At 40.7% G+C, this 27,165-nt stretch overlaps 2 long non-coding RNA genes across 2 annotated transcripts; one reads left to right on the plus strand and one right to left on the minus strand.

The window, feature by feature from the left end:
* The first annotated feature begins 5,698 nt into the window (after positions 1–5,698).
* On the plus strand, positions 5,699–17,162 carry LOC127931282 (uncharacterized). The gene is made up of 3 exons (XR_008140609.1): positions 5,699–5,845; positions 14,054–14,127; positions 16,982–17,162. It is a non-coding gene; the product is annotated as an uncharacterized LOC127931282 (long non-coding RNA).
* Positions 17,163–25,148: 7,986 nt separating this feature from the next.
* LOC127931283 (uncharacterized) lies at positions 25,149–25,939 on the minus strand. Its single transcript, XR_008140610.1, has 3 exons — positions 25,731–25,939; positions 25,509–25,656; positions 25,149–25,212 (listed from the first exon to the last, which is right to left on the minus strand). It is a non-coding gene; the product is annotated as an uncharacterized LOC127931283 (long non-coding RNA).
* Positions 25,940–27,165: the final 1,226 nt, after the last annotated feature.

Here is a 27,165-nt window from a genome sequence, read left to right on the forward strand (position 1 = left end):
TAAGAGGTCAAAAATACATACAGGACATGTTAAGAGGTCAAAAATGCTAGAATGAAGAGCGAAACCGGAATGAGGAGTCCACTTTCTCTCTTTTTAAGTTATGGGCCGAATATCTCCTTCTCTTCCTAAATATGAAAAGATGTTAACACCTGCTAAATCTTGATTTGTCTAAATAACACAGGAAATACTGCTCCTTTTATCCTACATGCCCCATTCAGCCCATTCAATTGTTTCACGAGAGATTACTCATAACGTAGTCTCGCATAGCCACACCTCCAAACCACGTTGTTGTCACTTATAGTGGGTCTCTATTTTCATTATTTGAAATTGAATATTATTTTGCACATACAGATGTAGGATCTTAAATTGAGCCAGTTTGCTACAGCAGGAACATAATTATGCAGCCACAGAATGTGAATTATTATGTGCATTATAGTTAAGGGACATTTTTGTAAGGGTTGATACATTTTTTGTTAGGGCAAATCAAATCTGAAATTTCAAAGTGGAAATGACAAACGTTTTAATCTTTTTAAAAACTCAAATACACTACGTTTGCATTTCCTGCTCTTCAGGAAAATTCTCAGCAACAAAAGAGTGATCAAATTAAGATCCTACATCTGTATGCATCCAGTTACTATGCTGTCTGGAATAATATGGCACAGTTCATGTCCTCTAACATTTCCCTCTGTGTCTTTTTCTTTGTTTCTCTGTAGGTGTGGTGCAGGAAAGCCAAACAGCAGTTCCAAACAGCAGCAGAGACAGAGCTGATAGAGTGGGGGGAGGGGGACCATGAGGAGGAGTTCTCCCCCAGCGGAGCCGGGGCCAATCCCAGAGTTCTCAAGCCCCTGAGGCTGTTCGCTAGGGGGGTCCCTGGAGCCCCCGGGGCCGTCGGGACCCCCAGCCTTAAACGCAATCCCATCAGGGACATGACATACCTAGAGAGCATGGAGGACTTCTGGGATTGGTTATCCAACCAGACAGATGTTCAGGCCAGCCAGGCCAGAACCAAGCGACGACCCATCATCAAGACAGGCAAGTTTAAGAAGATGTTTGGCTGGGGAGACTTCCATTCCAACATTAAGACTGTCAAACTCAACCTGCTGATCACCGGGAAGATTGTGGACCACGGTAACGGAACGTTCAGCGTTTACTTCCGCCATAACTCCACTGGCCTGGGGAACGTGTCGGTGAGTCTGGTCCCGCCGTCTAAAGTGGTGGATTTTGAGATGGCTCAGCAGTCCACACTGGAGACCAAAGACTCTAAAGCTTTCAACTGTCGTATCGAGTATGAGAAGACGGACCGCAACAAGAAGACGGCTCTGTGCAGCTTCGACTCCTCCAAGGTGTGTTACCAGGAACAGACACAGAGCCACGTCTCCTGGCTCTGCTCCAAGCCCTTTAAAGTCATCTGCATCTACATCGCCTTCTACAGTGTGGACTACAAACTGGCGCAGAAGGTCTGCCCGGACTACAACTACCATAGTGACACTCCCTACTCTTCCACTGGCTGAAGGTCTGCCGGACTACAACTACCATAATGACACTCCCTACTCCTCTACTGGCTGAAGGTCTGCCGGACTACAACTACCATAATGACACTCCCTACTCTTCCACTGGCTGAAGGTCTGCCGGACTACAACTACCATAATGAAACTCCCTACTCCTCCACTGGCTGAAGGTCTGCCGGACTACAACTACCATCATGACACTCCCTATTCCTCCACTGGCTGAAGGTCTGCCCTGGTCTACAACTACCATAATGACACTCCCTACTCCTCCACTGGCTGAAGGTCTGCCGGACTACAACTACCATAATGACACTCCCTACTCCTCCACTGGCTGAAGGTCTGCCGGACTACAACTACCATAATGACACTCCCTATTCCTCCACTGGCTGAAGGTCTGCCCTGGTCTACAGCTACCATAGTGACACTCCCTACTCCTCCACTGGCTGAAGGTCTGCCGGACTACAACTACCATAGTGACACTCCCTACTGCTCCACTGGCTGAAGGTCTGCCCTGGTCTACAGCTACCATAATGACACTCCCTACTGCTCCACTGGCTGAAGGTCTGCCGGACTACAACTACCATAATAACACTCCCTACTCTTCCACTGGCTGAAGGTCTGCCCTGGTCTACAGCTACCATAATGACACTCCCTACTCCTCCACTGGCTGAAGGTCTGCCCTGGTCTACAGCTACCATAATGACACTCCCTACTCTTCCACTGGCTGAAGGTCTGCCCTGGTCTACAGCTACCATAATGACACTCCCTACTCCTCTACTGGCTGAAGGTCTGCCCTGGTCTACAGCTACCATAATGACACTCCCTACTCTTCCACTGGCTGAAGGTCTGCCCTGGTCTACAGCTACCATAATGACACTCCCTACTCTTCCACTGGCTGAAGGTCTGCCCTGGTCTACAGCTACCATAGTGACACTCCCTATTCCTCCACTGGCTGAAGGTCTGCCGGACTACAACTACCATAGTGACACTCCCTATTCCTCCACTGGCTGAAGGTCTGCCGGACTACAACTACCATATTGACACTCCCTACTCCTCCACTGGCTGAAGGTCTGCCGGACTACAACTACCATAATGACACTCCCTATTCCTCCACTGGCTGAAGGTCTGCCTGACTACAACTACCATAGTGACACTCCCTATTCCTCTACTGGCTGAAGGTCTGCCGGACTACAACTACCATAATGACACTCCCTACTCCTCTACTGGCTGAAGGTCTGCCGGACTACAACTACCATAGTGACACTCCCTATTCCTCCACTGGCTGAAGGTCTGCCCTGGTCTACAACTACCATAGTGACACTCCCTATTCCTCCACTGGCTGAAGGTCTGCCGGACTACAACTACCATAATGACACTCCCTACTCCTCCACTGGCTGATCCCGTCTGTAGCATGTAACTGGATCTCCCTTAGAGTTAGTTTGACCAACCCTGTTTGACTTTTGATAAGAAAAAGTTTATAACCAACCCTGCTTCTGTTCCGGTTGACCGTTGGGGCCGACCGTTCTGTTAGTTTGACCACAATATAGCCTACCATTCTCTTAGTTTGAATACAATATGACCAACCCTGGCCGACCGTTCTGTTAGTTTGACCACAATATGACCAACCCTGGCCGACCGTTCTGTTAGTTTGACCACAATATGACCAACCCTGGCCGACCGTTCTGTTAGTTTGACCACAATATGACCAACCCTGGCCGACCGTTCTGTTAGTTTGACCACAATATGACCAACCCTGGCCGACCGTTCTGTTAGTTTGACCACAATATGACCAACCCTGGCCGACCGTTCTGTTAGTTTGACCACAATATGGCCAACCCTGGTCGACCATTCTGTTAGTTTGACCACAATATGACCAACCCTGGCCGACCGTTCTGTTAGTTTGACCACAATATGGCCAACCCTGGTTCGATTGGCCAAGCCAATCCTGCTGTTCCTCATCACCACAATATGACCAACCCTGGTTCGATTGGCCAAGCCAATCCTGCTGTTCCTCCTCCTCATCACCACAATGTGTTCTTATTCAATCCCAGTCCATTAGAACAGTCCAGGTGTGTGATAATGGGGTAGACCATAGACTCTCACTACTACATGACACCCTGCAGATCTGTACAATGTTAAATCACTTCTCAAATCACATTTTAATCACATATACAGTTGAAGTTTACATACACCTTAGCCAAATACATTTAAACTCAGTTTTTCACAATTCCTGAAATTTACTCCGAGTAAAAATTCCCCGTCTTAGGTCAGTTAGGATCACCACTTTATTTTAAGAATGTGAAATGTTAGAATAATAGTAGAGTTATTTATTTCAGCTTTCATTTATTTCATCACATTCCAGTGGGTCAGAAGTTTACATAGACTCAATTAGTTTTTTTTATAGCATTGCCTTTAAATTGTTTAACTTGGGTCAAACGTTTCGGATATCCTTCCACAAACTTTGGAAGTATGCTTGGGGTCATTGTCCATTTGGAAGACCCATTTGCGACCAAGCTTTAACTTCCTGACTGATGTCTTGAGATGTTGCTTCAATATATCCTCATAATTTTCCACATGATGTCATCTATTTTGTGAAGTGCACCAGTCCCTCCTGCAGCAAAGCACCCCCACAACATGATGCTGCTACTCTCGTGCTTCACTGTTGGGATGGTGTTCTTCGGCTTGCAAACCTCCCCCTTTTCCCTCCAAACATAACGATGGTCATTATGGCCAATCAGTTCTATTTTTGTTTCATCAGACTAGAGGACATTTCTCCAAAAAGTACGATCTTTGTCCCCATATGAAGTTGCAAACCGTAGTCTGGATTTTTAATATCAGTTTTGGAGCAGTGGCTTTTCCTTGCTGATTGGCCTTTCAGGTTATGTCTATATAGGACTCGTTTTACTGTGGCTATAGACACTTTTGTACCTGTTTCCTCCAGCATCTGATTTGCAATTTTCACACCAAAGTACGTTCATCTCTAGGAGACAGAACACGTCTCCTTCCTGAGCAGTATGACGGCTGCATGGTCCCATGGTGTTTATACTTGCGTACTATTGTTTGTACAGATGAACGTGGTACCTTCAGGCATTTGGAGATTGCTCCCAAGGATGAACCAGACTTGTGGAGGTAAACAATTGTTTTCTGAGGTCTTGGCTGATTTTTAAAATTTTTCCCATGATGTCAAGCAAAGAGTTTGAAGGTTGTCCTTGAAATACATCCACAGATACACCTCCAATTGTCTCAAATGATGTCAATTAGCCTATCAGAAGCTTCTAAAGCCATGGCATAATTTTCTGAAATTTTCCAAGCTGTTTAAATGCACAGTCAACTTAGTGTATGTAAACTTCTGACCCACTGGAATTGTGATACAGTGAATTATAAGTGAAATCATCTGTCTGTAAACAATTGTTGGAAAAATTACTTGTGTCATGCACAAAGTAGATGTCCTAACCGACTTGCCAAAACCATAGTTTGTTAACAAGAAATTTGTGGAGTGGTTGAAAAACTAGTTTTAATGATTCCAAGGACATGTAAACTTCCAACTTCAACTTTATATAACAGCATGAGTTATAGGAGAGGTGTCTGATAACAGGTACAGGAGTTATAGGAGAGGTTTCTGATAACAATAGAAGATACAGGAGTTATAGGAGAGGTGTCTGATAACAGGTACAGGAGTTATAGGAGAGGTGTCTGATAACAATAGAAGATACAGGAGTTATAGGAGAGGTGTCTGATAACAGGTACAGGAGTTATAGGAGAGGTGTCTGATAACAGGTACAGGAGTTATAGGAGAGGTGTCTGATAACAGGTACAGGAGTTATAGGAGAGGTGTCTGATAACAGGTACAGGAGTTATAGGAGAGGTGTCTGATAACAATAGAAGATACAGGAGTTATAGGAGAGGTGTCTGATAACAGGTACAGGAGTTATAGGAGAGGTGTCTGATAACAGGTACAGGAGTTATAGGAGAGGTGTCTGATAACAGGTACAGGAGTTATGGGAGAGGTGTCTGATAACAGGTACAGGAGTTATAGGAGAGGTTTCTGATAACAATAGAAGATACAGGAGTTATAGGAGAGGTGTCTGATAACAGGTACAGGAGTTATAGGAGAGGTGTCTGATAACAGGTACAGGAGTTATAGGAGAGGTTTCTGATAACAGGTACAGGAGTTATAGGAGAGGTGTCTGATAACAGGTACAGGAGTTATAGGAGAGGTTTCTGATAACAATAGAAGATACAGGAGTTATAGGAGAGGTGTCTGATAACAATAGAAGATACAGGAGTTATAGGAGAGGTGTCTGATAACAATAGAAGATACAGGAGTTATAGGAGAGGTGTCTGATAACAATAGAAGATACAGGAGTTATAGGAGAGGTGTCTGATAACAATAGAAGATACAGGAGTTATAGGAGAGGTGTCTGATAACAGGAAGATACAGGAGTTATAGGAGAGGTTTCTGATAACAATAGAAGATACAGGAGTTATAGGAGGTTTCTGATAGAAGATACAGGAGTGATAACAATAGAAGATACAGGAGTTATAGGAGAGGTGTCTGATAACAATAGAAGATACAGGAGTTATAGGAGAGGTGTCTGATAACAATAGAAGATACAGGAGTTATAGGAGAGGTTTCTGATAACAATAGAAGATACAGGAGTTATAGGAGAGGTGTCTGATAACAGGTACAGGAGTTATAGGAGAGGTTTCTGATAACAATAGAAGATACAGGAGTTATAGGAGAGGTTTCTGATAACAATAGAAGATACAGGAGTTATAGGAGAGGTGTCTGATAACAGGTACAGGAGTTATAGGAGAGGTTTCTGATAACAATAGAAGATACAGGAGTTATAGGAGAGGTTTCTGATAACAGGAGTTATAGGAGAGATAACAAGATACAGGAGTTATAGGAGAAGATACAGAGTAGGAGAGGTCTGATAACAATATAAGATACAGGAGTTATAGGAGAGGTTTCTGATAACAGAAGATACAGGAGTTATAGGAGAGAGGTTTCTGATAGGATACAGGAGTTATAGGAGAGGTTTCTGATACAGGAGTTATAGGAGAGGTTTCTGATAACAATAGAAGATACAGGAGTTATAGGAGAGGTTTCTGATAACAATAGAAGATACAGGAGTTATAGGAGAGGTTTCTGATAACAATAGAAGATACAGGAGTTATAGGAGAGGTTTCTGATAACAATAGAAGATACAGGAGTTATAGGAGAGGTTTCTGATAACAGGTACAGGAGTTATAGGAGAGGTTTCTGATAACAATAGAAGATACAGGAGTTATAGGAGAGGTTTCTGATAACAATAGAAGATACAGGAGTTATAGGAGAGGTTTCTGATAACAGGTACAGGAGTTATAGGAGAGGTTTCTGATAACAATAGAAGATACAGGAGTTATAGGAGAGGTTTCTGATAACAATAGAAGATACAGGAGTTATAGGAGAGGTTTCTGATAACAATAGAAGATACAGGAGTTATAGGAGAGGTTTCTGATAACAATAGAAGGTACAGGAGTTATAGAGAGGTTCTGATAACAACAGAAGATACAGGAGTTATAGGAGAGGTTTCTGATAACAATAGAAGATACAGGAGTTATAGGAGAGGTTTCTGATAACAATAGAAGATACAGGAGTTATAGGAGAGGTTTCTGATAACAATAGAAGATACAGGAGTTATAGGAGAGGTTTCTGATAACAATAGAAGATACAGGAGTTACAGGAGTTATAGGAGAGGTTTCTGATAACAATAGAAGATACAGGAGTTATAGGAGAGGTGTCTGATAACAGGAGTTATAGGAAGTTCTGATACAGGAGTTATAGGAGAGGTTTCTGATAACAATAGAAGATACAGGAGTTATAGGAGAGGTGTCTGATAACAGGTACAGGAGTTATAGGAGAGGTTTCTGATAACAATAACAGGAGTTAGAATACAGGAGTTATAGGGAGTCTGATAACAGGTACAGGAGTTATAGGAGAGGTTTCTGATAACAATAGAAGATACAGGAGTTATAGGAGAGGTTTCTGATAACAGGTACAGGAGTTATAGGAGAGGTTTCTGATAACAATAGAAGATACAGGAGTTATAGGAGAGGTTTCTGATAGAAGATACAATAACAATAGAAGATACAGGAGTTATAGGAGAGGTTTCTGATAACAATAGAAGATACAGGAGTTATAGGAGAGGTGTCTGATAACAATAGAAGATACAGGAGTTATAGGAGAGGTTTCTGATAACAGGTACAGGAGTTATAGGAGAGGTTCTGATAACAGGATACAGGAGTTATAGGAGAGGTTTCTGATAACAATAGAAGATACAGGAGTTATAGGAGAGGTTTCTGATAACAATAGAAGATACAGGAGTTATAGGAGAGGTTTCTGATAACAGGTACAGGAGTTATAGGAGAGGTTTCTGATAACAATAGAAGATACAGGAGTTATAGGAGAGGTTTCTGATAACAATAGAAGATACAGGAGTTATAGGAGAGGTTTCTGATAACAATAGAAGATACAGGAGTTATAGGAGAGGTTTCTGATAACAGGTACAGGAGTTATAGGAGAGGTTTCTGATAACAGGTACAGGAGTTATAGGAGAGGTTTCTGATAACAATAGAAGATACAGGAGTTATACAGGAGTTATACAGGAGTTATAGGAGAGGTTTCTGATAACAATAGAAGATACAGGAGTTATAGGGAGAGGTTTCTGATAACAATAGAAGATACAGGAGTTATAGGAGAGGTTTCTGATAACAATAGAAGATACAGGAGTTATAGGAGAGGTTTCTGATAACAATAGAAGATACAGGAGTTATAGGAGAGGTTTCTGATAACAAGGTACAGGAGTTATAGGAGAGGTTTCTGATAACAATAACAGTTATAGAAGGTTTCTGATACAGGAGTTATAGGAGAGGTTTCTGATAACAGGTTTCTGATAGAAGATACAGGAGTTATAGGAGAGGTGTCTGATAACAATAGAAGATACAGGAGTTATAGGAGAGGTTTCTGATAACAATAGAAGATACAGGAGTTATAGGAGAGGTTTCTGATAACAATAGAAGATACAGGAGTTATAGGAGAGGTTTCTGATAACAATAGAAGATACAGGAGTTATAGGAGTTTCTGATAAGATACAGGAGTTATAGGAGAGGTTTCTGATAACAGGTACAGGAGTTATAGGAGAGGTTTCTGATAACAATAGAAGATACAGGAGTTATAGGAGAGGTGTCTGATAACAATAGAAGATACAGGAGTTATAGGAGAGGTTTCTGATAACAATAGAAGATACAGGAGTTATAGGAGAGGTTTCTGATAACAATAGAAGATACAGGAGTTATAGGAGAGGTTTCTGATAACAGGAGTTATAGGAAGGTGTCTGAGAAGATACAGGAGTTATAGGAGAGGTGTTTCTGATAACAATAGAAGATACAGGAGTTATAGGAGAGGTTTCTGATAACAGGTACAGGAGTTATAGGAGAGGTTTCTGATAACAATAGAAGATACAGGAGTTATAGGAGAGGTTTCTGATAACAATAGAAGATACAGGAGTTATAGAGAGGTGGAGAGGTTTCTGATAACAATAGAAGATACAGGAGTTATAGGAGAGGTGTCTGATAACAATAGAAGATACAGGAGTTATAGGAGAGGTGTCTGATAACAGAAGATACAGGAGTTATAGGAGAGGTTTCTGATAACAATACAGAAGGAGTTATAGAAGATACAGGAGTTATAGGAGGTTTCTGATAACAATAGAAGATACAGGAGTTATAGGAGAGGTTTCTGATAACAATAGAAGATACAGGAGTTATAGGAGAGGTGTCTGATAACAATAGAAGAGGTTTCTGATACAGGAGTTATAGGAGAGGTTTCTGATAACAATAGAAGATACAGGAGTTATAGGAGAGGTTTCTGATAACAGGTACAGGAGGAGGTTTCTGATAACAATAGAAGATACAGGAGTTATAGGAGAGGTTTCTGATAACAATAGAAGATACAGGAGTTATAGGAGAGGTGTCTGATAACAATAGAAGATACAGGAGTTATAGGAGAGGTTTCTGATAATAATAGAAGATACAGGAGTTATAGGAGAGGTTTCTGATAACAATAGAAGGTTTCTGATACAGGAGTTATAGGAGAGGTTTCTGATAACAATAGAAGATACAGGAGTTATAGGAGAGGTTTCTGATAAATAGAAGATACAGGAGTTATAGGAGAGGTGTCTGAGATACAGGAGTTATAGGAGAGGTGTCTGATAACAGAAGATACAGGAGTTATAGGAGAGGTTTCTGATAACAATAGAAGATACAGGAGTTATAGGAGAGGTTTCTGATAACAATAGAAGATACAGGAGTTATAGGAGAGGTTTCTGATAACAATAGGATACAGGAGTTATAGGAGAGGTTTCTGATAACAATAGAAGATACAGGAGTTATAGGAGAGGTTTCTGATAACAATAGAAGATACAGGAGTTATAGGAGAGGTTTCTGATAACAATAGAAGATACAGGAGTTATAGGAGAGGTTTCTGATAACAGAAGATACAGGAGTTATACAGGTTTCTGATAACAATAGAAGATACAGGAGTTATAGGAGAGGTGTCTGATAACAATAGAAGATACAGGAGTTATAGGAGAGGTTTCTGATAACAATAGAAGATACAGGAGTTATAGGAGAGGTGTCTGATAACAGGTACAGGAGTTATAGGAGAGGTTTCTGATAACAATAGAAGATACAGGAGTTATAGGAGAGGTGTCTGATAACAGGTACAGGAGTTATAGGAGAGGTGTCTGATAACAGGTACAGGAGTTATAGGAGAGGTTTCTGATAACAATAGAAGATACAGGAGTTATAGGAGAGGTGTCTGATAACAATAGAAGATACAGGAGTTATAGGAGAGGTGTCTGATAACAATAGAAGATACAGGAGTTATAGGAGAGGTTTCTGATAACAATAGAAGATACAGGAGTTATAGGAGAGGTTTCTGATAACAGATACAGGAGTTATAGGAGAGGTTTCTGATAACAATAGAAGATACAGGAGTTATAGGAGAGGTTTCTGATAACAGGTACAGGAGTTATAGGAGAGGTTTCTGATAACAATAGAAGATACAGGAGTTATAGGAGAGGTTTCTGATAACAATAGAAGATACAGGAGTTATAGGAGAGGTGTCTGATAACAATAGAAGATACAGGAGTTATAGGAGAGGTTTCTGATAACAATAGAAGATACAGGAGTTATAGGAGAGGTTTCTGATAACAGGTACAGGAGTTATAGGAGAGGGTTTACAGGAGTTATAGGAGAGGTTTCTGATAACAATAGAAGATACAGGAGTTATAGGAGAGGTGTCTGATAACAATAGAAGATACAGGAGTTATAGGAGAGGTTTCTGATAACAATAGAAGATACAGGAGTTATAGGAGAGGTTTCTGATAACAATAGGATACAGGAGTTATAGGAGAGGTTTCTGATAGAAGATACAGGAGTTATAGGAGAGGTTTCTGATAACAGGTACAGGAGTTATAGGAGAGGTTTCTGATAACAATAGAAGATACAGGAGTTATAGGAGAGGTTTCTGATAACAATAGAAGATACAGGAGTTATAGGAGAGGTGTCTGATAACAATACAGGAGTTATAGGAGAGGTGTCTGATAACATAGGATACAGGAGTTATAGGAGAGGTTTCTGATAACAATAGAAGATACAGGAGTTATAGGAGAGGTTTCTGATAACAATAGAAGATACAGGAGTTATAGGAGAGGTTTCTGATAACAGGTACAGGAGTTATAGGAGAGGTTTCTGATAACAATAGAAGATACAGGAGTTATAGGAGAGGTGTCTGATAACAATAGAAGATACAGGAGTTATAGGAGAGGTTTCTGATAACAATAGAAGATACAGGAGTTATAGGAGAGGTGTCTGATAACAGGTACAGGAGTTATAGGAGAGGTTTCTGATAACAATAGAAGATACAGGAGTTATAGGAGAGGTTTCTGATAACAGGTACAGGAGTTATAGGAGAGGTTTCTGATAACAATAGAAGATACAGGAGTTATAGGAGAGGTTTCTGATAACAATAGAAGATACAGGAGTTATAGGAGAGGTTTCTGATAACAATAGAAGATACAGGAGTTATAGGGAGAGGTTTCTGATAACAATAGAAGATACAGGAGTTATAGGAGAGGTGTCTGATAACAATAGAAGATACAGGAGTTATAGGAGAGGTTTCTGATAACAATAGAAGATACAGGAGTTATAGGAGAGGTGTCTGATAACAATAGAAGATACAGGAGTTATAGGAGAGGTTTCTGATAACAATAGAAGATACAGGAGTTATAGGAGAGGTTTCTGATAACAATAGAAGGTGTCTGATACAGGAGTTATAGGAGAGGTTTCTGATAACAATAGAAGATACAGGAGTTATAGGAGAGGTTTCTGATAACAGGAGTTATAGGAGAGGTGTTTCTGATAACAGAAGATACAGGAGTTATAGGAGAGAGGTTCTGATAACAGGTACAGGAGTTATAGAAGATACAGGAGTTATAGGAGAGGTTTCTGATAACAATAGAAGATACAGGAGTTATAGGAGAGGTTTCTGATAACAATAGAAGATACAGGAGTTATAGGAGAGGTTTCTGATAACAGAAGATACAGGAGTTATAGGAGAGGTGTCTGATAACAGTTATAGAAGATACAGGAGTTATAGGAGAGGTTTCTGATAACAATAGAAGATACAGGAGTTATAGGAGAGGTGTCTGATAACAATAGAAGATACAGGAGTTATAGGAGAGGTTTCTGATAACAATAGAAGATACAGGAGTTATAGGAGAGGTGTCTGATAACAATAGAGTTATAGGAGGTGTCTGAGAAGATACAGGAGTTATAGGAGAGGTGTCTGATAACAATAGAAGATACAGGAGTTATAGGAGAGGTGTCTGATTTCTAGAAGATAAGTTATAGGAAGGTGTCTGATAACAATAGAAGATACAGGAGTTATAGGAGAGGTTTCTGATAACAATAGAAGATACAGGAGTTATAGGAGAGGTGTCTGATAACAGGTACAGGAGTTATGGGAGAGGTGTCTGATAACAGGTACAGGAGTTATAGGAGAGGTTTCTGATAACAATAGAAGATACAGGAGTTATAGGAGAGGTGTCTGATAACAGGTACAGGAGTTATAGGAGAGGTTTCTGATAACAATAGAAGATACAGGAGTTATAGGAGAGGTGTCTGATAACAATAGAAGATACAGGAGTTATAGGAGAGGTGTCTGATAACAATAGAAGATACAGGAGTTATAGGAGAGGTTTCTGATAACAATAGAAGATACAGGAGTTATAGGAGAGGTGTCTGATAACAATAGAAGATACAGGAGTTATAGGAGAGGTTTCTGATAACAATAGAAGATACAGGAGTTATAGGAGAGTCTGATAACAATAGAAGTCAGGAGTTATGATAACAATAGAAGATACAGGAGTTATAGGAGAGGTTTCTGATAAGTTATAGAAGATAACAGGAGTTATAGGAGAGGTTTCTGATAACAGGTACAGGAGTTATAGGAGAGGTTTCTGATAACAATAGAAGATACAGGAGTTATAGGAGAGGTTTCTGATAACAATAGAAGATACAGGAGTTATAGGAGAGGTGTCTGATAACAGAAGATACAGGAGTTATAGGAGAGGTTTCTGATAACAATAGAAGATACAGGAGTTATAGGAGAGGTTTCTGATAACAATAGAAGATACAGGAGTTATAGGAGAGGTGTCTGATAACAATAGAAGGTACAGGAGTTATAGGAGAGGTGTCTGATAACAATAGAAGATACAGGAGTTATAGGAGAGGTTTCTGATAACAATAGAAGATACAGGAGTTATAGGAGAGGTGTCTGATAACAGGTACAGGAGTTATAGGAGAGGTTTCTGATAACAATAGAAGATACAGGAGTTATAGGAGAGGTGTCTGATAACAGGTACAGGAGTTATAGGAGAGGTTTCTGATAACAATAGAAGATACAGGAGTTATAGGAGAGGTTTCTGATAACAGGTACAGGAGTTATAGGAGAGGTTTCTGATAACAATAGAAGATACAGGAGTTATAGGAGAGGTGTCTGATAACAATAGAAGATACAGGAGTTATAGGAGAGGTTTCTGATAACAATAGAAGATACAGGAGTTATAGGAGAGGTGTCTGATAACAAGTTATAAGATACAGGAGTTATAGGAGAGGTTTCTGATAACAATAGAAGATACAGGAGTTATAGGAGAGGTTTCTGATAACAATAGAAGATACAGGAGTTATAGGAGAGGTGTCTGAGGTACAGGAGTTATAGGAGAGGTTTCTGATAACAATAGAAGATACAGGAGTTATAGGAGAGGTGATCTGATACAGGAGTTATAGGAACAATAGAAGATACAGGAGTTATAGGAGAGGTTTCTGATAACAATAGAAGATACAGGAGTTATAGGAGAGGTGTCTGATAACAGAAGATACAGGAGTTATGGGAGAGGTTTCTGATAACAATAGAAGATACAGGAGTTATAGGAGAGGTGTCTGATAACAATAGAAGATACAGGAGTTATAGGAGAGGTGTCTGATAACAGGTACAGGAGTTATAGGAGAGGTTTCTGATAACAGGTACAGGAGTTATAGGAGAGGTTTCTGATAACAATAGAAGATACAGGAGTTATAGGAGAGGTTTCTGATAACAATAGAAGATACAGGAGTTATAGGAGAGGTTTCTGATAACAATAGAAGATACAGGAGTTATAGGAGAGGTTTCTGATAACAGGTACAGGAGTTATAGGAGAGGTTTCTGATAACAATAGAAGATACAGGAGTTATAGGAGAGGTGTCTGATAACAATAGAAGATACAGGAGTTATAGGAGAGGTTTCTGATAACAATAGAAGATACAGGAGTTATAGGAGAGGTTTCTGATAACAATAGAAGATACAGGAGTTATAGGAGAGGTTTCTGATAACAATAGAAGATACAGGAGTTATAGGAGAGGTTTCTGATAACAATAGAAGATACAGGAGTTATAGGAGAGGTTTCTGATAACAGGTACAGGAGTTATAGGAGAGGTTTCTGATAACAATAGAAGATACAGGAGTTATAGGAGAGGTGTCTGATAACAATAGAAGATACAGGAGTTATAGGAGAGGTGTCTGATAACAATAGAAGATACAGGAGTTATAGGAGAGGTTTCTGATAACAATAGAAGATACAGGAGTTATAGGAGAGGTTTCTGATAACAATAGAAGATACAGGAGTTATAGGAGAGGTGATCTGATAACAATAGAAGATACAGGAGTTATAGGAGAGGTTTCTGATAACAATAGAAGATACAGGAGTTATAGGAGAGGTTTCTGATAACAATAGAAGATACAGGAGTTATAGGAGAGATACAGGAGTTATAGGAAGGTTTCTGATAACAATAGAAGATACAGGAGTTATAGGAGAGGTTTCTGATAACAATAGAAGATACAGGAGTTATAGGAGAGGTTTCTGATAACAGAAGATACAGGAGTTATAGATAAAGATACAGGAGTTATAGGAGAGGTGTCTGATAACAATAGAAGATACAGGAGTTATAGGAGAGGTTTCTGATAACAATAGAAGATACAGGAGTTATAGGAGAGGTGTCTGATAACAATAGAAGATACAGGAGATACAGGAGTTATAGGAGAGGTTTCTGATAACAATAGAAGATACAGGAGTTATAGGAGAGGTTTCTGATAACAATAGAAGATACAGGAGTTATAGGAGAGGTGTCTGATAACAATAGAAGATACAGGAGTTATAGGAGAGGTTTCTGATAACAATAGAAGATACAGGAGTTATAGGAGAGGTGTCTGATAACAATAGAAGATACAGGAGTTATAGGAGAGGTGTCTGATAACAATAGAAGATACAGGAGTTATAGGAGAGGTTTCTGATAACAATAGAAGATACAGGAGTTATAGGAGAGGTTTCTGATAACAATAGAAGATACAGGAGTTATAGGAGAGGTTTCTGATAACAATAGAAGATACAGGAGTTATAGGAGAGGTGTCTGATAACAATAGAAGATACAGGAGTTATAGGAGAGGTTTCTGATAACAATAGAAGATACAGGAGTTATGGGAGAGGTTTCTGATAACAATAGAAGATACAGGAGTTATAGGAGAGGTTTCTGATAACAATAGAAGATACAGGAGTTATAGGAGAGGTGTCTGATAACAATAGAAGATACAGGAGTTATAGGAGAGGTTTCTGATAACAATAGAAGATACAGGAGTTATAGGAGAGGTGTCTGATAACAATAGAAGATACAGGAGTTATAGGAGAGGTTTCTGATAACAATAGAAGATACAGGAGTTATAGGAGAGGTTTCTGATAACAGGTACAGGAGTTATAGGAGAGGTTTCTGATAACAATAGAAGATACAGGAGTTATAGGAGAGGTTTCTGATAACAATAGAAGATACAGGAGTTATAGGAGAGGTTTCTGATAACAATAGAAGATACAGGAGTTATAGGAGAGGTGTCTGATAACAATAGAAGATACAGGAGTTATGGGAGAGGTTTCTGATAACAGTTATAGGAAGGTTTCTGATACAGGAGTTATAGGAGAGGTTTCTGATAACAGGTACAGGAGTTATAGGAGAGGTGTCTGATAACAGGAGTTATAGGAGAGGTTTCTGATAACAGATACAGGAGTTATAGGAGAGGTTTCTGATAACAATAGAAGATACAGGAGTTATAGGAGAGGTTTCTGATAACAATAGAAGATACAGGAGTTATAGGAGAGGTTTCTGATAACAATAGAAGATACAGGAGTTATAGGAGAGGTTTCTGATAACAGGTACAGGAGTTATAGGAGAGGTTTCTGATAACAGGTACAGGAGTTATAGGAGAGGTTTCTGATAACAGGTACAGGAGTTATAGGAGAGGTTTCTGATAACAATAGAAGATACAGGAGTTATAGGAGAGGTTTCTGATAACAGGTACAGGAGTTATAGGAGAGGTGTCTGATAACAATAGGATACAGGAGTTATAGGAGAGGTTTCTGATAACAATAGAAGATACAGGAGTTATAGGAGAGGTGTCTGATAACAATAGGTACAGGAGTTATAGGAGAGGTGTCTGATAACAATAGAAGATACAGGAGTTATAGGAGAGGTTTAACAGGTACAGGAGTTATAGGAGAGGTTTCAGATAACAATAGAAGATACAGGAGTTATAGGAGAGGTGTCTGATAACAATAGAAGATACAGGAGTTATAGGAGAGGTTTCTGATAACAATAGAAGATACAGGAGTTATAGGAGAGGTGTCTGATAACAGGTACAGGAGTTATAGGAGAGGTTTCTGATAACAGGATACAGGAGTTATAGGAGAGGTTTCTGATAACAATAGAAGATACAGGAGTTATAGGAGAGGTGTCTGATGTACAGGAGTTATAGGAAGGTTTCAGATACAGGAGTTATAGGAGAGGTGTCTGATAACAGGTACAGGAGTTATAGGAGAGGTTTCTGATAACAATAGAAGATACAGGAGTTATAGGAGAGGTGTCTGATAACAGGTACAGGAGTTATAGGAGAGGTGTCTGATAACAATAGAAGATACAGGAGTTATAGGAGAGGTTTCTGATAACAATAGAAGATACAGGAGTTATAGGAGAGGTGTCTGATAACAATAGAAGATACAGGAGTTATAGGAGAGGTGTCTGATAACAATAGAAGATACAGGAGTTATAGGAGAGGTTTCTGATAACAATAGAAGATACAGGAGTTATAGGAGAGGTGTCTGATAACAATAGAAGATACAGGAGTTATAGGAGAGGTTTCTGATAACAATAGAAGATACAGGAGTTATAGGAGAGGTGTCTGATAACAGGTACAGGAGTTATAGGAGAGGTTTCTGATAACAATAGAAGATACAGGAGTTATAGGAGAGGTTTCTGATAACAATAGAAGATACAGGAGTTATAGGAGAGGTTTCTGATAACAATAGAAGATACAGGAGTTATAGGAGAGGTTTCTGATAACAATAGAAGATACAGGAGTTATAGGAGAGGTTTCTGATAACAATAGAAGATACAGGAGTTATAGGAGTTATTCTGATAACAATAGGAGGAGTTATAGGAGGTGTCTGATAACAGGATACAGGAGTTTCTGATAACAATAGAAGATACAGGAGTTATAGGAGAGGTTTCTGATAACAATAGAAGATACAGGAGTTATAGGAGAGGTGTCTGATAACAATAGAAGATACAGGAGTTATAGGAGAGGTTTCTGATAACAATAGATACAGGAGTTAAGATACAGGAGTTATAGGAGAGGTTTCTGATAACAATAGAAGATACAGGAGTTATGGGAGAGGTTTCTGATAACAATAGAAGATACAGGAGTTATAGGAGAGGTTTCTGATAACAATAGAAGATACAGGAGTTATAGGAGAGGTGTCTGATAACAATAGAAGATACAGGAGTTATAGGGAGAGGTTTCTGATAACAATAGAAGATACAGGAGTTATAGGAGAGGTTTCTGATAACAATAGAAGATACAGGAGTTATAGGAGAGGTTTAACTGATACAGGAACAGGTGTCTGATAACAGGTACAGGAGTTATAGGAGAGGTTTCTGATAACAATAGAAGATACAGGAGTTATAGGAGAGGTTTCTGAGATACAGGAGTTATTTCTGATAACAATAGAAGATACAGGAGTTATAGGAGAGGTTTCTGATAACAATAGAAGATACAGGAGTTATAGGAGAGGTGTCTGATAACAATAGAAGATACAGGAGTTATAGGAGAGGTTTCTGATAACAATATAAGATACAGGAGTTATAGGAGAGGTTTCTGATAACAATAGAAGATACAGGAGTTATGGGAGAGGTTTCTGATAACAATAGAAGATACAGGAGTTATAGGAGAGGTTTCTGATAACAATATAAGATACAGGAGTTATAGGAGAGGTGTCTGATAACAATAGAAGATACAGGAGTTATAGGAGAGGTTTCTGATAACAATAGAAGATACAGGAGTTATAGGAGAGGTGTCTGATAACAATAGAAGATACAGGAGTTATGGGAGAGGTTTCTGATAACAATAGAAGATACAGGAGTTATAGGAGAGGTTTCTGATAACAATATAAGATACAGGAGTTATAGGAGAGGTTTCTGATAACAATAGAAGATACAGGAGTTATAGGAGAGGTGTCTGATAACAATAGAAGATACAGGAGTTATAGGAGAGGTGTCTGATAACAATAGAAGATACAGGAGTTATGGGAGAGGTGTCTGATAACAATAGAAGATACAGGAGTTATAGGAGAGGTGTCTGATAACAGGTACAGGAGTTATAGGAGAGGTTTCTGATAACAGGTACAGGAGTTATAGGAGAGGTTTCTGATAACAATAGAAGATACAGGAGTTATAGGAGAGGTTTCTGATAACAATATAAGATACAGGAGTTATAGGAGAGGTTTCTGATAACAATAGAAGATACAGGAGTTATAGGAGAGGTGTCTGATAACAGGTACAGGAGTTATAGGAGAGGTGTCTGATAACAATAGAAGATACAGGAGTTATAGGAGAGGTTTCTGATAACAATAGAAGATACAGGAGTTATGGGAGAGGTTTCTGATAACAATAGAAGATACAGGAGTTATAGGAGAGGTTTCTGATAACAGGTACAGGAGTTATAGGAGAGGTTTCTGATAACAATAGAAGATACAGGAGTTATGGGAGAGGTTTCTGATAACAGGTACAGGAGTTATAGGAGAGGTTTCTGATAACAATAGAAGATACAGGAGTTATGGGAGAGGTTTCTGATAACAATAGAAGATACAGGAGTTATAGGAGAGGTGTCTGATAACAGGTACAGGAGTTATGGGAGAGGTGTCTGATAACAGGTACAGGTACAGGACAGATATACAGTTCAAAAGTTTTGGTCACTTAGAAATGTCCTTGTTTTTGAAAGAAAATCACATTTTAGTCCACTAACATAACATCAAATTGATCAGAAATACATTGTAGACATGGTTAATGTTGTAAATGACTATTGTAGCTGGAAACTGCAGATGTTTAATGGAACAGAGGCCCATTATCAGCAACCATCACTCCTGTGTTCCAACGGCACGTTGTGTTAGCTAATCCAAGTTTATCATTTTAAAATGCTAATTGATCATTAGAAAACCCTTTTGCAATTATGTTAGCACAGCTGAAAACTGTTCTTCTGATTATAGAAGCAATAAAACTGGCCGCCTTTAGACTAGTTGTGTATCTGGAGCATCAGCATTTGTGCGTTCGATTACAGGCTCAAAATGGCCAGAAACAAGTCTATTCTTGTTCTGAGAAATGAAGACGAGAACTTGCCAAGAAACTGAAGATCTCGTACAATGCTGTTTCCTATTCCCTTCACAGAACGGTGCAAACTGGCCCTAACCAGAAAAGAAAGAGGAGTGGGATGCCCTACTGAGCAAGAGGACAAGTACATCAGAGTGTCTAGTTTGAGAAACAGACAGTTGAGAACTTGTGAGGCGTTTGTTTTTCAAACTAGACACGCTAATGTATCCCATTAACATTTGTTAGAGGGGAATGATCAAATACTCCAAGTTAAAATACTTATTTTCTGGAATGACAACATGACAGTGATCATGGAGCAGAGATAAACTGGCGATATTGTGAGATATGACATGAGGTGTGTGGGGTAGTCCTGATGATACAGTTCTGCTCTCAAGGACACAAATGCCCTTGAGAGTTATTTCCCCAAACTCTCAAAACACTGACAATAATAAAGACAGATGGTACTCTGTCCGCTGCAGAAATGTTGCTTTTCCTCTTCACACACTAGACTGCCTCCAAGGCAGAAGGATAAAGGCTCTGGGATTCTATCACCTCATGTAATGTACAGTGCGTGGCAAAAGTATTCAGACCTCTTCGATTTCTTCATATTTTGTGTTACAATGCGAGATTCAAATGTATTTCATTGTCAACAATCTACTCAAAACAGTCTGTCAAAGTGTAATAAAAATGTGATAACTAAATATATGTTAATTGCATAAGTATTCAGCCCCTTTGTTTTGGCCTAAATTAGTTCAGGAGTAAAATGTGTCTTAACAAATCACATGGACTAACTCTGTGTGAAATCATTTGAATGACTAACCCTTCCTCTGTCCTCCATACATACATCTGTAAGGTCCCTCAGTCTAGTAGTGAATGACTAACCCTTCCTCTGTCCCCCATACATACATACATCTGTAAGGTCCCTTAGTCTAGTAGTGAATGACTAACCCTTCCTCTGTCCCCCATACATACATACATCTGTAAGGTCCCTCAGTCTAGTAGTGAATGACTAACCCTTCCTCTGTCCCCCATACATACATCTGTAAGGTCCCTCAGTCTAGTAGTGAATGACTAACCCTTCCTCTGTCCCCCCTACATACATACATCTGTAAGGTCCCTTAGTCTAGTAGTGAATGACTAACCCTTCCTCTGTCCCCCATACATACATACATCTGTAAGGTCCCTCAGTCTAGTAGTGAATGACTAACCCTTCCTCTGTCCATACATACATCATAGTCTAGTAGTGAATGACTAACCCTTCCTCTGTCCCCCATACATACATCTGTAAGGTCCCTTAGTCTAGTAGTGAATGACTAACCCTTCCTCTGTCCCCCATACATACATACATCTGTAAGGTCCCTCAGTCTAGTAGTGAATGACTAACCCTTCCTCTGTCCCCCATACATACATACATCTGTAAGGTCCCTCAGTCTAGTAGTGAATGACTAACCCTTCCTCTGTCTGTCCCCCATACATACATACATACATCATAAGGTCCATTAGTCTAGTAGTGAATGACTAACCCTTCCTCTGTCCCCCTCATACATACATACATCTGAGGTCCACAGACAGTAGGGAACCTATCTCAACATGACGGACAGTAAGACAGGGGAACCTATCTCAGTAGTGAATAAGACAGGGAACCTATCTCAACATGACAGAGAGTAAGACAGGGAACCATCTCAACACGACGGAGTAGTAAGACTAAGGGGAACCTATCTCAACATGACGGAGAGTAAGACAGGGGAACCTATCTCAACATGACGGAGAGTAAGACAGGGGAACCTATCTCAACATGACAGAGAGTAAGACAGGGAACCTATCTCAACACGACGGAGAGTAAGACAGGGAACCTATCTCAACATGACGGAGAGTAAGACAGGGAACCTATCTCAACATGACAGAGAGTAAGACAGGGGAACCTATTTCAACATGACGGAGAGTAAGACAGGGGAACCCATCTCAACATGAAGGAGAGTAAGACAGGGGAACCTATCTCAACACGACGGAGAGTAAGACAGGGGAACCTATCTCTACATGACAGAGAGTAAGACAGGGGAACCTATTTCAACACGACGGAGAGTAAGACAGGGGAACCTATTTCAACATGACAGAGAGTAAGACAGGGGAACCTATTTCAACATGACGGAGAGTAAGACAGGGGAACCTATTTCAACATGACGGAGAGTAAGACAGGGGAACCTATTTCAACATGACGGAGAGTAAGACAGGGGAACCTATTTCAACATGACAGAGAGTAAGACAGGGGAACCTATTTCAACATGACAGAGAGTAAGACAGGGGAACCTATTTCAACATGACAGAGAGTAAGACAGGGGAACCTATTTCAACATGACAGAGAGTAAGACAGGGGAACCTATTTCAACATGACAGAGAGTAAGACAGGGAACCTATTTCAACATGACAGAGAGTAAGACAGGGGAACCTATTTCAACATGACAGGAGAGTAAGACAGGGGAACCTATTTCAACATGACGGAGAGTAAGACAGGGGAACCTATCTCAACATGACAGAGAGTAAGACAGGGGAACCTATTTCAACATGACGGAGAGTAAGACAGGGAACCTATCTCAACATGACAGAGAGTAAGACAGGGGAACCTATTTCAACATGACAGAGAGTAAGACAGGGGAACCCATCTCATCATGACGGAGAGTAAGACAGGGGAACCCATTTCAACATGACGGAGAGTAAGACAGGGGAACCTATTTCAACATGACGGAGAGTAAGACAGGGGAACCTATTTCAACATGACAGAGAGTAAGACAGGGGAACCTATCTCAACATGACGGAGAGTAAGACAGGGGAACCTATTTCAACATGACAGAGAGTAAGACAGGGGAACCCATCTCAACATGACGGAGAGTAAGACAGGGGAACCTATCTCAACATGTCGGAGAGTAAGACAGGGGAACCTATCTCAACATGACAGAGAGTAAGACAGGGGAACCTATCTCAACATGACGGAGAGTAAGACAGGGGAACCTATTTCAACATGACGGAGAGTAAGACAGGGGAACCTATTTCAACATGACAGAGAGTAAGACAGGGGAACCCATCTCAACATGACGGAGAGTAAGACAGGGGAACCCATCTCAACATGACGGAGAGTAAGACAGGGGAACCTATCTCAACATGACAGAGAGTAAGACAGGGGAACCCATCTCAACATGACGGAGAGTAAGACAGGGGAACCTATTTCAACATGACAGAGAGTAAGACAGGGGAACCCATCTCAACATGACGGAGAGTAAGACAGGGGAACCCATCTCAACATGACGGAGAGTAAGACAGGGAAACCTATTTCAACATGACAGAGAGTAAGACAGGGGAACCCATCTCAACATGACGGAGAGTAAGACAGGGGAACCCATCTCAACATGACGGAGAGTAAGACAGGGGAACCTATTTCAACATGACAGAGAGTAAGACAGGGGAACCCATCTCAACATGATGGAGAGTAAGACAGGGGAACCTATTTCAACATGACGGAGAGTAAGACAGGGGAACCTATTTCAACATGACAGAGAGTAAGGCAGGGGAACCTATCTCAACATGACGGAGAGTAAGACAGGGGAACCTATTTCAACATGACAGAGAGTAAGACAGGGGAACCCATCTCATCATGACGGAGAGTAAGACAGGGGAACCCATTTCAACATGACGGAGAGTAAGACAGGGGAACCTATTTCAACATGACGGAGAGTAAGACATGGGAACCTATTTCAACATGACAGAGAGTAAGACAGGGGAACCTATCAACATGACGGAGAGACAACATGACGGAGTGAATGACTAAGGGAACCTATTTCAACATGACAGAGAGTAAGACAGGGGAACCCATCTCAACATGACGGAGAGTAAGACAGGGGAACCCATCTCATCATGACGGAGAGTAAGACAGGGGAACCCATCTCAACATGACGGAGAGTAAGACAGGGGAACCTATCTCAATATGACGGAGAGTAAGACAGGGGAACCTATTTCAACATGACGGAGAGTAAGACAGGGGAACCCATCTCAATATGACGGAGAGTAAGACAGGGGAACCTATTTCAACATGTCGGAGAGTAAGACAGGGGAACCCATCTCAATATGACGGAGAGTAAGACAGGGGAACCTATTTCAACATGTCGGAGAGTAAGACAGGGGAACCTATCTCAACACGACGGAGAGTAAGACAGGGGAACCTATTTCAACATGACAGAGAGTAAGACAGGGGAACCTATTTCAACATGACAGAGAGTAAGACAGGGGAACCCATCTCAACATGTCAGAGAGTAAGACAGGGGAACCCATCTCAACACGACGGAGAGTAAGACAGGGGAACCTATCTCAACATGACAGAGAGTAAGACAGGGGAACCTATTTCAACATGACAGAGAGTAAGACAGGGGAACCCATCTCAACATGACGGAGAGTAAGACAGGGGAACCTATTTCAACATGACAGAGAGTAAGACAGGGGAACCTATTTCAACATGACAGAGAGTAAGACAGGGGAACCTATTTCAACATGACAGAGAGTAAGACAGGGGAACCTATCTCAAAGTGAAAACGTGACTTCTACAGACACAGATGATTTAATATTTTCACCACTGGGAATGGTAAAGGTCGAAGCTGATCTGTTAAAATCAATAAATGACAATATACTTGAATGGGTATCCTTGAATTAGTCAGTAAGGATATAAAAGATTTGAAGGCCTCGAGGTGAGTGATGAAGAAGCTGTGACATTGGAGGAAGATACAAACAAGCTAATAAGATTGAAACCGAAGTGAATGAACTTAAAACGTTCAGAGACACAAAGACTGCTATTTGTACATTACAAAGTTATTATAGACGAGGAAAATAATGAAACAATTCTAGCCCGGTTATGGATTGTAATAATACAACAAAAAATATAGCTTTTCTATTTATCTTCACATATAACTAATTGGAACACAAAAGCACTAATTCAACACAGTGAAGATAAAAACTCAGTAAACAGAAGGTGCAGTATGTGTGGATGGATGGTGTGTGTTTTTTATGTTTGGGAAAGTGTGGCGTTGAGTGAGAAAGGAAATGGTTGCATATTCCAGAACCAATGTATTGCTGTGAGCCGGGGTGAGAGAGGGCTTTCAATGTTGTTCAGATGATGGATATACTTTTATAATGACTTATACATTTAATTTATTGTCCTATCATGGGGAACACATTTTTTTAAAGAAATTATACATCTAATTTATTTATTTATGATCCTATTTTAATGGTACGGTCCATAACCCTTTACCCTAGACACCCACCTGAATGACCCAGACACTAAGGAGAAGTCCTAATGTAATGGTACGGTCCACAACCCTATACCCTAGACACCCACCTGAATGACCCAGATACTGAGGAGAAGTCCTAATGTAATGGTACGGTCCATGACCCTATACCGTAGACACCCACCTGAATGACCCAGATACTAAGGAGAAGTCCTAATGTAATGGTACGGTCCACAACCCTATACCCTAGACACCCACCTGACTGACCCAGATACTAAGGAGGAGTCCTAATGTAATGGTACGATCCATAACCCTTTACCCTAGACACCCACCTGAACGACCCAGATACTAAGGAGAAGTCCTAATGTAATGGTACGGTACACAACCCTTTAACCTCGACACCCACCTGAATGACCCAGATACTAAGGAGAAGTCCTAATGTAATGGTACGGTCCATGACCCTATACCCTAGACACCCACCTGAATGACCCAGATACTAAGGAGAAGTCCTAATGTAATGGTACGGTCCACAACCCTATACCCTAGACACCCACCTGAATGACCCAGATACTAAGGAGAAGTCCTAATGTAATGGTACGGTCCATAACCCTATACCCTAGAGAGCCACCTGAATGACCCAGATACTAAGGAGAAGTCCTAATGTAATGGTACGGTCCATGACCCTATACCCTAGACACCCACCTGAATGACCCAGATACTAAGGAGAAGTCCTAATGTAATGGTACGGTCCATAACCCTATACCCTAGACACCCACCTGAATGACCCAGATACTAAGGAGAAGTCCTAATGTAATGGTACGGTCCATAACCCTATACCCTAGACACCCACCTGAATGACCCAGATACTAAGTCCTAAAGTAATGGTACGGTCCATGACCCTATACCCTAGACACCCACCTGAATGACCCAGATACTAAGGAGAAGTCCTAATGTAATGGTACGGTCCACAACCCTATACCCTAGACACCCACCTGAATGACCCAGATACTAAGGAGAAGTCCTAATGTAATGGTACGGTCCACAACCCTATACCCTAGACACCCACCTGAATGACCCAGATACTAAGGAGAAGTCCTAATGTAATGGTACGGTCCATAACCCTATACCCTAGACACCCACCTGAATGACCCAGATACTAAGGAGAAGTCCTAATGTAATGGTACAGTCCACAACCCTTTACCCTAGACACCCACCTGAATGACCCAGATACTAAGGAGAAGTCCTAATGTAATGGTACGGTCCACAACCCTATACCCTAGACACCCACCTGAATGACCCAGATACTAAGGAGAAGTCCTAATGTAATGGAACGGTCCACAACCCTATACCCTAGACACCCACCTGAATGACCCAGATACTAAGGAGAAGTCCTAATGTAATGGTACGGTCCATAACCCTATACCCTAGACACCCACCTGAATGACCCAGATACTAAGGAGAAGTCCTAATGTAATGGTACAGTCCACAGCCCTATACCCTAGACACCCACCTGAATGACCCAGATACTAAGGAGAAGTCCTAATGTAATGGTACGGTCCATAACCCTATACCCTAGACACCCACCTGAATGACCCAGATACTAAGGAGAAGTCCTAATGTAATGGTACGGTCCACAACCCTATAACCTAGACACCCACCTGAATGACCCAGATACTGAGGAGAAGTCCTAATGTAATGGTACGGTCCACAACCCTATACCCTAGACACCCACCTGAATGACCCAGATACTAAGGAGAAGTCCTAATGTAATGGTCCGGTCCACAGCCCTATACCCTAGACACCCACCTGAATGACCCAGATACTAAGGAGAAGTCTCTAACTGTTTCAAAATCAAAAGTGAATCAAGAATTAATTATACCTGGATAATTCTTTACGTCATAGGAAACGTCCCTAGTGGGCGGAACAGATATGACAGCTTGTTACACAAAGGAAAAGGGGCTGGGTTTGAGTGAAAGAGCGGGAAGACTGGAACAGAGGCAAGGCTGTGCTATCGTAAATACAGTATCTTATGCATTCTAAATTACCGCCCATTTGGAAAAGGA

This window comes from Oncorhynchus keta, chromosome 7 (genome assembly GCF_023373465.1).
Source record: "Oncorhynchus keta strain PuntledgeMale-10-30-2019 chromosome 7, Oket_V2, whole genome shotgun sequence".
Lineage (NCBI taxonomy): Eukaryota > Metazoa > Chordata > Actinopteri > Salmoniformes > Salmonidae > Oncorhynchus > Oncorhynchus keta.